Genomic DNA, 12,059 nt, shown 5'->3' on the forward strand with positions numbered 1-12,059 from the left:
CCTCGCCTATCAATAGAAACAACAAACTCTGTCAACCTTTCAATTCAAATTCTGGTGGTACATCTCAAAGAACATATCTATTATATGAGCATTTATGGTTTAGAGTAATTTTATATTCCTTTATAGTCTTTATTTTTCTAAACAAGAATATGAACACATTTAATACCTTTTGTATACAAAGCATTTATGCATAATAATGAGGCAGTACATCCTGAATGTTTCAACACACAGGTCTCGAAGAAAGCAGAAATGTTGTTTTTATATTAAAAACATAATGACTCATCTTCGAACACACACAACTCATACTCATTCATCCTTCCATCCCATCATTTTTCTACATGAACGCGTTCACATGTTACTAACAAAACTGGTCTTTGCACTTTCTCAATAGCTCTGTATATAACTTTATGTATGAATTTAATACACGTTGCACATTGGCTGTATTTATTGTCAGAGTCTCATACTTTTTTTTAACACAGTGCAGTTCTATTTATCTAATTCTTATTTAATGTGGCGTATTGCAATGTTATCAACGTCCGTTACAACGTGAAATGCCTTCATCAGGAATGCCACATGTCCATAAGTCCCACTCTGTTGCCAGGCGATTTGCTAAAACATAATGCAAAACCCTTCTGAGTCGCACCACCAATTTCAATCATATCAAATAACCCAAAAAGTTTAAAAAGGGGAAAACCACCTGACAGAAAGTCCTTCACCAGAGGGCGAAACCATGTCCCATGCATGGAGTAACCACAAGATAATAGAAGATTGCCAGTGAAGTCACACAGTGGGTATAATCAATATATATATAGTGACCTGTGTTATACATCACAGATGCGCAACACCAAGCAAAGAATAAGTACGAAAACAAAATGTTCATATATATACCTACCAGCGAGGAATGGAATCTGTTATTCGAAGACTTCATAATATGGGAAGTTATTGTGCCAGTTTCCAAAAGGAAAAATATCCAGACCTCAAAGATGTTGCTGACTGCAAGGCATACCAGAAGGAGAAAGAGAGAAAGAAAAGCATCTTAATGACAGATAATAGTAATCTAATTCTCAACAATTGTGGACTGCTGTAAACAGCAGTCTACCTCTAAGTGCTCCTCAAGTGTTCATAGAGAAGGTAAGATAGTCGTTTATAAACTGTAGTATAGTGTCTTAACATTAACGGCTATGCAATGAACCCATGGAGATAAATCAAGACAATACAGAGCATGAATATTAATGTAACTGTGCTGTGTTGCACAGTTACTTGCCGTCCCAAAATAGTACATCAATAACATGTAATTCATAAGTTATAGCAGAGGAAAACCAGCTGCCTATGTTTAACTTAGAGCCCCCAAGAGCACATATCTGTGGTACAAATGCATCATGAAACTCTCAGGTCTACTTGGACCGCCGTCTAGTGTATGGAGACAAGGCAAATGCCCACATAACTGCTATGTGAGATCAGTGGAGAGCCCCTGAAGGGTTTACTGTAGTGTATTGGCTGCTTCAAACAAGCGTGTTAAATATAAGCCCATCTATTGGGTGCTTCCTACAAGCAAGGTAATATAAACCAGCTATAGTCTGCAAAATAGCCGTACCTAAATCAAAGATCAACATGCTGTACCACAGCAAGGAAACTGGTCTACAAGTAATACGACTAATTACTCAAAATATGTACACCGCAAGGGAAATAACAGCAGGAGGGTCCCTCTTCCTTGACTCAACATCAAACGCCATGGCAAATCCATCTCGTCCATGTGCAGCACTTAACTGAGTTTCTCCTTAAATACTGGAAGTGTGCCGGTTCATTAAATGGACTCCCAGGGAACTTTATATCACTTCAGCGGCCAACTTATAATCTTGTAGGGAATATCTGATGTTTAATGGAGACCGGCCATCTCAATAGATCAGATCTAAACAATGACTCTGGTGTTGTCTCACCATACCGAAATAACATGTTTAGAAATACTGGTATGCTATTTGATCAGGGAAAGGATTGTATAAGTTGATTTCCTCATATCAGAACCAGAAGAAAAATACCAACCTCTCTTTGTCACTCTAAAGTGAAAGTGGTTAAAACCACAGCTGCCATCTTAACAAGGTGTACAAATTACTGCTATTGAAAAACATCTCATTAAATTCCACCAAAATAAGAGAATATACCACTGCAGCGGCTATTTTGATAAAGAGAGAAAGATGCTACAAAACAGAACAGGTTGCCTAAAAATAGATATATCTATGAGGACCTCACCTAGATTTGTAGGAGAAACACAAATGGATGCCAGGGTATGAATATCTGTTGTTCTAATCTAGTGAGATACTGAGTTTATCCAACAAACAAGTCTTGAGGTGTAACAGTGAGATGGCTACCTTTTGAAGGAGTATATTTACCAGTTTCAGGTTTGGGAGAATTGCAGGTCATTACGAAAAAGGGACCAAGATTTATACTTTTATGGGCTGCACTCATGAAACAAGGATATCTGTAGAGGAGTGTGTATAGTTCCCTGCTAGTATATCAAGTTTACAGAAAAGTGATAATGTATTTAGGTACATGAATAGGGGCACCTGTGGATGGACTACCAGTGGGCCTTAAGCATAGCTTGTGCTACCCACTAAAGTAGCATGGTAAATATGTCTTAGGTCCTCCATATCAGCCTGTGTGTGCAGTTTTAAACGCCATTTTGACCTGGCAAAGTAAACCGTTTTTTACTACTCAAAAACCTATCTCTCCCTTAGTATAACATTGGAGTTGCCTTATTACATTTTTTATGTGTAATTTCCAAATGGGAATAGAGAACCAGTTTATGCTTGGTGTCTCTGAAATTGGAATTTAAAATCCTAATTTATGGTGAAGTTGGATTTTAAATTGCAGTTTTGAAACTGGCACTTTTAGAGAGTTGCCTTTTTCTTGCCTTAGCTATTTGATGCCTTCAACCTTTGTCTGGGTCACATGACTGGAATGTTGTTGACGGTTGGGCTTTGTGTATTGCTCCTAGACAGCAACACAATGGGGAGCTATGGTGTGACTGGATGGGCCATCACTGGCAGGGTGGGTGGGGTGAGTTGGCCCCAGCCTCACTTACACTATAATAGGCTGTGCCTGTCTCCACACAAAGGGCTGCATAACCCCTGTAGTTAGTCTGCAGCATGGGCCAAGCAGGCAGGGCGTCTGTGTCCTTCAAAGGCATGCCTCTAGAAGGCTTGTAGATACTGTGCCAGGAAGAAGGACTGCTGTGCTGCTACAAGGACTGCCGCCTGCTGTACTGCTGCTCTAAAGGGACTGCTGCCCTGCTGTGCTGACATGCTGCCCTCTTTTCTGGGGAATGAGAACTGGACCTGTAACTTCATCTTGAATCCATGACCCCCATAGTGACTCCAAGGGCTACTCTGCTGGCCTCCTGATCTGAGTCTCAGGGACATAAAATGTTCCCCAACATCCTGCACTAGCCCCTGGATCCAACTCCAGTGAGTTTCTGACACCCAGGTTCCTTGATGTGGTTTAAGGGTGCCAAAATCAACCTTTTGGGCTTTTCACTACCTTGAATGGGCCAGAGACAGAGACCGCATAGCTCGCACTGCAAATCAGCGCAAAGCTCAATCAGCCTGACTTTGCACTGCAGCAGTGACTGCTCACGGAGACTAACACAGTGAAGCTCCAGCTACGCCTGCCGGTGCCACCGGCCTGCTCCTGGCGCTTAGCAGACAGCCTCCTGCAATGTTCTCCCTGATCCTTGCAGTCATCTGCAATGCGAACAGGACACTTGGCACGAACTTGAGAAGGTAAAACATCAGCAGGTAACTGCATCCAACATGCACTCCATTGCGGTTGGTCTGATCTTCTGACTTTGAGCCTGTCAAATGCACCACATATCCCGAGTTGGCACTTTGTGCTTTTTGGCACTATTTTTTACTAGATTCTTTAAAAAACTCATATTTACTGTTCTAATAATTAGATTTTTGTTGTTTTAGTCTTGCTATATGTATTCAATTTTGTACTATTTTCCTAAATTGGTGTGGGACTTTTTTGTGTGGTATTTTCACTGTTTTACTGTTTGAAGTGTTGCACAAATACTTTACACATTGCCTGTAACGTAAGCCTGACTGCTCAGTGCTAAACTGTCAGGGGGGGGGTTGTGCCCTGATTAATTTGGGATTTGCTTGTGCCTTACCCTAACAAGGATTGTGGTTGTCGCTTGACCAGGGCTCACACCCCAGTCAACCTGTAACAGAATTTCCTACACCCACTCTCTAAATTTAGTTGCCTACACTTATAATAACTCAGATGCTGTCCATGCATGACATTAAAACCAAAAAGGAATAATGTATTAAGTCACTAGTCTCCTTGCAATCTTTGGTAGGGAGTCACTGGAAAAAACAGCACCAATTTTCTAGTCTAAAAATGTAGCTGATTATGCATGTGAAAGACAATCAAATCCCAGTGGTCGAACTGTTGCTTTACTTTCCAGACTCTAACCTCACCCCGCTGTCAGAACTACAAATGTCTGTGAACTGTTTATCAGTTGTATGGAATTCTAGAAAATGGTCTGTCTTTCGATTTTTCTTTCCAGGCTGACAATGACATTCCACAGTGAAAACAAAAGCAAAAATAATTCATTAGGCATCTCTTGAGAAATAAAAGTCTTTAAATTGGAAACTTGCGATTCTTGTGGTCAGCCTTTATTGTGCCAAGTTGTCTTTCGGATTCCAAATAATGCCTTCAATTTGTAAACTCAGTTTGCTTAGGTTTGTACAGATATCATGATATTCCTTTAAAAAGCAATGATTTTACTGGAAAAGTGACGGGATAATCACTTGAATCGACAATGGTTAAAATTACCCTAGTTAGGGTGCCTGTAGAATTAGTTAGAATTAGCATCAATTTCATATTGATGCTGTGCCAAAAGCCAAGTGCATCAGATCAGTAACTGCAATTTGCCATTGCTTATAAAGGAAATGTTTTTCAGGCATCAGAGTTTATCTAGGTCATTAGTGTAAAGAAAATAGGACTGAATATCAGCAGAAATTGCCGAAAACTAAAAGCCACTGTACAACCATAATATTAGAGAGATGGGCCAATTTAGGTACTTAGCTTGTGCTTTATACCAGGAACTCGCGACGAATAGTAAGACAAATAATTTCTACTCAGGACCAAAAGGTCACTTTCATATTCTTGATGGAGAATGTTTGAAAGTAGGTTACTGGTTCAGGGGGGTGAAATCCTACTCAAGCAGCAGCTACAAGTTCTGTTGGGATGAAGTCACAAGCAAACCCCAAATTAACCTGTGCTTAATCCTCCAGTAGCTTGGCACAAAGCAGTCAGGCTTAATTTAGAAGCAATGTGCAAAGTATTTATACGGCACTTGAAACAGTAATAAAGTGAAACACATCACAAGAAAAATTGTACACGAATTTTAGAAAATAGAGTGAAGTGTAATAAATTATTTGAGACTAAAATTACCAAAACCTAATTAGTAGAACAGGAAATTTGCAAAAATGTAAGTGAATATAGTGCCAAAATGCACAAAGGGCTACATGTGGTTATCTGGTTATGCTGGACAAAGTTACAAGTTCAGGCCAACCATGATAGTGTGGACCAGATACAGAGACCCAGTTAGTCCTGCTGACGAAAGTACCTTAAATTCTGGTTTGTAGAGCATTGCAAGATCCCATGTTAAGGATGCATTGTATAGCAGTGGTTCCGAGGAGCTGCAGGTCTGTGATGTGGAGTTCTGCTTCATCGTCGAGGATGCCGTTGAAGAGGGTCTTGCAATGCATTGTGCAGGGGTGATTCAGAGGAAACTGTGGGCTGCGATGCGAGGGCCTGCGTCTGAGGTCTTTCCAAAGCAGCTGTGAAAAGATTCTTTGCGCTGCATCGACTCTGCTCACAGGACCACAGCTGGGCTGGCAGAGTTCCTTAAGGCCCACTTCCAAGTGTCCAGGACTGAGATGGTACCACTTGGGGGCAGGGGCAAAACTCACATCAGACAGAGTCCAGGTGTTGAGTTCAAGGTAGCTGGAGCCTTTTCTGTCCCTGATGCTCTGATCAGGAGGCTAGTCAACTGGGCCTTGGAATTACTCTGGTGTTCCTGGGATAAAGATGCAGGTCCAGTCCAGTCACTCAGGCAGCAAGGCAGTAGGGCAACATAGTAGCAGTCCTTCTTGCAGAACAGCACAGTAGTCCTTCTGAGTCTTCCATTGGTCCAGAGGTGTACTGAAGATTGACGTCTAAGGGTCCATTATTTATGCTTGGTGCCCACTTTGAAGTAGAAGGTTCAATAGGTTTCCACCCCCAGAGGAGTTTTTAATGTCCCACCTCCTTCTCTTGCCCCTGCTTCACTGGGGTCACAAACGACTTGTGTCAGAACTCTTTGTGAGTGTACTGGGTAGAGCCTTTCTGAAGTGCAAGAGTGGTAGGTTGCATCACCTCCCCCTCATCAAGTAAGAGATGCCCAATCTTGCCAACACCCATCCCCCCTTTGTCTCACTGCCTGGGAGCAATACACAAATACCAACTGTAAGCTACACCTAGTTATGTGACCTAGGACACAGACTGGAGGCACCAAATGGTTGGGACAAGAAAATGGCAACTTTCTAAAAGTGGCATTTTCAGAATTGTGACTTAAAATCTGACTTTACCAATAAAAAGTGGATTAAATTCCAATTCTTTAGACACCAAACTCAATTTTCCTACCTGATCCTAATTGAAAGTTAGGACTTATTAAATGTAATAAGGTAACCCAGCGTTATCCTATGGGAGAGGAAAGCCTTGCAGTAGTGGAAAATGAAATGAAGATTTTTCATTTTCTGGACATCTAAAAGTTAAAAGTACATGTCCAGATTTTTAAATATACTGCACCCTGCCCTATGATCTGTTTGGGGCCTATCCTAAGAGTATTTTACCTCTTTTAAAAAGGGAGGATTAGGCATGGTATCAGGTTTATTTTGCCAGGTCGAAATGGTAGATTGAATTACACACACAGGCTGCAATGACAGGCCTCAGACATGTTTAAAGGGCTACTTAAGTGGGTGGCACAATCAGTGCTGCAGGCCCACTTGTCGCATTTAATTTGCAGACACGGGGTACATGACATGTAATACCACTTTACTAGGGGCTTACAATTACATTAAATGTGCTGATTGGGTATGAGCAATGTTACCATGTTTAAAGGAGAGAGCACACACACTTTAGTACTGGTTAGCAGAGGTAAAGTGCCCATGTCCTAAAGCCAACAAAAAAAAGAGATCAGCAAAAATAGTAAAGTAAAATGTTTGGTGGGAGACCACCTCAAAACAGATCTAACAAATATTGAAAGCTATTTAAGGACTACACTTCTAATGATAGCCCAAATGCTGATTAAAAAATAGTTGTGTAGAACTGATGGGCTGCAGTAATTATGTACAGCCCAAAGACAATATCTTGTAACTCATAGTGACCAACTTTGAAGAGGAAAGCACCCTGATATTATTCAATTCTAATATGCACCAAATGGTTTAAATTACATATTTGAACTGTTTACCTAGTGCAGCAGGATAGTGGAAGGTATTAAGTGTGATTTAAGTGTGATTAACATCAAACCAAAAAAGCTAATACTGCTCAGATGTGATAGGAACAAGTGGAAAATAAACTCCAAAGAAAGTAAGGAGCAAGGTAGATAGAGATGGTTAGAGGTCTGGCCAGATTGGAAGGAATTTATGACAAGATAGTAGGCATCTATCATGCTTTTCGTTTCTCACTTTATTGATTAACAGCCAAGGGAAAACATAAATACAATATTTACCCTGAGGCTACCAGTGAAACTGACCAATGGGAATTTGTTTTTCACTCAACGAAGAGGCAGCCAGCATAACCTATACAATCATTAGCTGAGCAACAGCAGCCCTTTCAAACATGCTAAAACCAGCCCCGCTTCCTTCGCCTCTTTAGTCTTTCATTCTATTTTCCATTCATCCATCCTCTCTCTTCTCCCTCTCTTTTTGCTTTCTCTCTACCTTACTCCTCCCTCCCTCTTTTTCTTGCTCTCTTGAAGCCTGCACAGGCCTGCTGCAATTAACCCCTGGAAGCTGGGGAATGCCACAAAGGCACCAGGAGCAGCCTCAGCTTTCAAAACCAGCGTCCAAGAGCTCCATCCAACATTGGAAATGCCTAGTAGAATGAAAGGCCTGTCCGGCCTTGTGTGTTACACACATCTTGTTTTACTGCTAGAATTCTATTTTAGAAAGTCTGACTCTCATTTTAATAGACTTTTAAAGTGGCTCTTCTTTAATATCAAGGGTGAATTCAATGTTAATGCTAATTATCCCTTAACGCTGCAAAACACAAAAAAAACATGATAACTGTGCCCAACGAGTCAAGTGCAAATGTCAGGGTCTGTAAAGCTCAATGCAGCTGGGCTGGAGAAAATCTAAGTGCACATGTGTGTTTTGGTCAGCCTGAGACGGCCTGTCAAAACACATATGCGCACTTTGGAAGTGGAGTGCACGTCGCACTCCTCCTCCCAATGGCCCTCCTTTCCCATCGCAAGCAGGCTCAGAGGCGCAAAACGAAAAATAAAACAATGACATTGTTTCATTTTTCATTTACTGACTCTGAGCCAGGCAGTGGGGTGGTGCTCCTCTGCCAGTGCGGAGGAGCCGCTGCTGATGATGGTGATGGAGTACTGTTAGCCAGCAGAGAAAACTTGTCTATTGCAGCAACATCTAAATACAGCAGGCGGACCGCCATGAACTTGACTGAGTACTTGGGACCCCGGCTGTGGTGGGACGACGGGAGTCCTGCCAAGATCTAAATCAGGCCCTAAGTGTGTAAAATAAAGACTCTCACACATTCTGATTTGCAATACTGCATTTAAAGTGCTTTATTGAAACTTTCATTAATAACATTACAATGCTTTTATTAATGATTGCATAGATATGATTTTACTGATTTTTAATGGTGATCCCTTTACAAAGCACATAGGTTTGCCTTATATATTGATGTGGTGATCAGTTGACAAAGCAGATAAGCCTACTTAATTTAAAATGACACGCCCTCATTCTTTAATTTGCATCTGGTTAAGGTGGGTGTAGTTTGATTATGGGGGTCATGACACATTTAGGGCCCTATTCTGATGCAGGTTGGAAAGCTTCCCGACCGAACCAGTTTGGAAAAGGTGTCCGACCCACTCGGATGCTTCCAGATACGATTTGGTTGGACTCCCATTGACTTCAATGGGAGCATATGTTCCTAACCACATCGTAATTGGGCCCTCGGTCGGGAAGACACATTCCTGATCCAATTCAGAAGGAGCAAATGCTGTTAGGAGGCGTTCCTAACTGCATCGTAATCGGGACCTAGGTGGGAATGCTTTCCTGACCGCATCAGAATCAGGCCCTAAGTGTCAAATGGTATTTGAGAATGTCAAAGGTATTGCCATTCGTCTGATGTATATATTTGTAAATGAATGTGTAGTATATAGTAGTGTGTGTATAATAAATATGCTTTTCTTTTGCAAAGAAAAAGCACTGACTGGACAATGGTTTAATGAGTACTGTTGCGTGTCAGCGGATGGAAATTACTAGCCCACTCAACCTTCCCAGAGTAAGCCTTCAACTGCTCTGCTTCGATATCATGAGAGAATGAAGGGCTGCAATGGGGTTCTTGGTTCACATTAAGGAGATAGTTGTGGACCTAGACCTTGTGCAGGACTTACATTCTTCACAAATAATGATCCCGAAGACGTACTATAAAAGAGCCTACTCTTGTTGCACAGTAATCAATTCAGACAGAGCAACCTGCTCAGGACCTGCTCAGATCATGGCTCCTCAGAAACTCACAAAGGCTTACTTTAGCCTTCATTAGCGCCTTCCCCTTTGCACTTGTTGGAAATCATTATTTAATGTTTCAGAATCCTGCAAAACAAGGTCCACTTTAACTAGTATCACACATATTGGTAATCACCTATCAAAGCTACAACCAATTCAGCACAGAGGAACTCTTCCAATTGACAACCTAAAAAGGGTAATCTATCAGGAATGGCATTTCAATATGTTCCTGGCTGAAAATGTATTTTATTTTATAGGTTTTATATAACGCTGGCTAGACCCAGAGGTATCAGAGCGCTTTACATAGGTGTGAAGACAGTAACAGTTAAAACACAATATAACAGCAACAAGGCAAAAACAATATATCAACAGCATAGAATATCAACATAAGACAGAGGAGAAACAACAAGAAATTACACATATAATAGATAAGCATTACAATAGCTATATACATATATGACTGGGCAATTGGAGGTCAGGTGCAGGGCGCAGGATTAAGACAGCCAGCATTTATTCAGGAGGTGCATTTCGAGGTCTCTTTTGAAGCTGACATAAGAAGGTTTAAATCGTAGGTCTTTGGGGAGGGTATTCCAGCTGTTAAGGGCATTTCCGGAGGAGGAGCGGGATTGTGTGGATTTCTTATTTAGCAGGGTTGGGACTAGGAGGAGAGTGTTGGTGCTTCTCAGAGGTCGTGAGCTGCCCGCTTTGCAAAGTTTATTGGCGAGGTATGGTGGTGTGTTTTCATAGAGGACTTTGTGTGCAATGCACTCTGTTTTGTATGCTGATCTGCCTTCGATGGGGAGCTATTTGAGAGTTCTGAGGGAAGGAGAGATGTGTCCGAACCATTTGCAGTTGGTGATGAGTCTTGCTGCAATGTTCAGTACAGATTTGAGTGGAGCTAGGTGGACCTTGGGGATTACGGTGAGGTACCGTAATCAATTTGCGAAAGGACAAGTGACTGGACTACTAATTTAAAGTCATCAACTGGAATAAAGGGTTTTATTTTCTTGAGATGACGGAGAGTGAACAGAGCTCCTTTTGCAGAGTTTTTAATGTGGACATTGAGATTTAGGCTATTGTTGATGGAGATACCAAGAGATTTAACTGAGTTGGACAGAGAGAGTGAACAGTTGAGGTCATTGAGGTCGGCGATCCAGGATAGAATGGGGATGGACTTATTTTTGGGGGAGAAGAGAATGATTTCAGTTTTTGGGGGGTTGAGTTTGATATAATTTAATTGGAACCAGGTTTGGATCTCAGTAAGGGTGTTGGTAAGGTGTATGATGCCCACATGGGTTTTGATCTTGTAGTAGATTTGGATGTCGTCGGCCTAGAGGTGGTAGTTAATTCCAGCTTGTTTAAGAATGTGGGTGAGGGGTTCCATAAAGAGGTTAAAGAGAGAGGGGGAGAGTAGAGATCCCTGTGGGACACCTAGTGAGACCGGGGTAGGGTTAGAAGGACAGTCGTTGATTTTGATTTGCTGAGTACGGTATTAAAGATTGGAGATCAATCATTTGTGGGCAGTACCATTAAGACTGAAGCGATCTCTGAGCACATTAAGTAGGGCAGAGTGATTAACAGTATCAAATGCTGTGGAGAGATCTAGGAGGATAAGAAGGCATGTCTCGCCATTATCCAGGGAGTGGTGGATGTCATCGACAATATTATGCATGGCAGTTTTGGTGCTGCAGCCTTTCCTGAAGCCTGATTGTAGGGGGTCGACTAAGTTGAAATTTTTGATGTGTTTGTCTAATTGGAGCAGGACACATTTTTCAAGGACTTTAGAGAGAAGGGGGGTTAGAGATGGGGCGAATATTGTTAAGATCATTGTGGTCTGCATTAGGGTTTTTAACAATGGGGGTGATCTGACCAAGTTGAAGGGAGATGGGAGCACATCTTGTGGTAAGGGCGGTGTTGATGATTGTGGTCCAAGATGGGGTAAGGATTTGTTTTAGGTCTTGGACAAGGTTAGATGGAAAAGGGTCTTTAGTATGGGAGGACGGTTTAAGTTACAATACAATTCACGTTTTAAGGTTCTTGCATGTGAGATAGGCAGCTGCACACTTAGCCAGCAATTAATGGCTGCCTCCCAGCACTATTGATGTTTTCTCTGACATTAGATGGGCCTGGTACCTCCTTATACACCAGCCTATGCTGGCCTATGATCTCCCATGCAGTTTGTACCTGGTGGCCCTCACAGGGCAGCACCTGCAGCACATTCACTGCAATGTTGAAAGTGCGCCACTTAAATCACAAAAAGCT

The 12,059-nt window shown here is 41.8% G+C and overlaps 1 protein-coding gene across 1 annotated transcript in view; it reads right to left on the minus strand.

The window, feature by feature from the left end:
• The window catches only part of LOC144821103 (uncharacterized), a 551,585-nt gene extending 550,595 nt beyond the window's left edge, over nt 1-990 (minus strand). Inside the window, exon 1 of the transcript XR_013608229.1 lies at nt 893-990. The gene's annotated coding sequence lies outside the window, so the exon portion shown is untranslated. The remainder of the gene's footprint in view (nt 1-892) is intronic.
• Nucleotides 991-12,059: the final 11,069 nt, after the last annotated feature.

This window comes from Lissotriton helveticus, chromosome 1_1 (genome assembly GCF_964261635.1).
Source record: "Lissotriton helveticus chromosome 1_1, aLisHel1.1, whole genome shotgun sequence".
Lineage (NCBI taxonomy): Eukaryota > Metazoa > Chordata > Amphibia > Caudata > Salamandridae > Lissotriton > Lissotriton helveticus.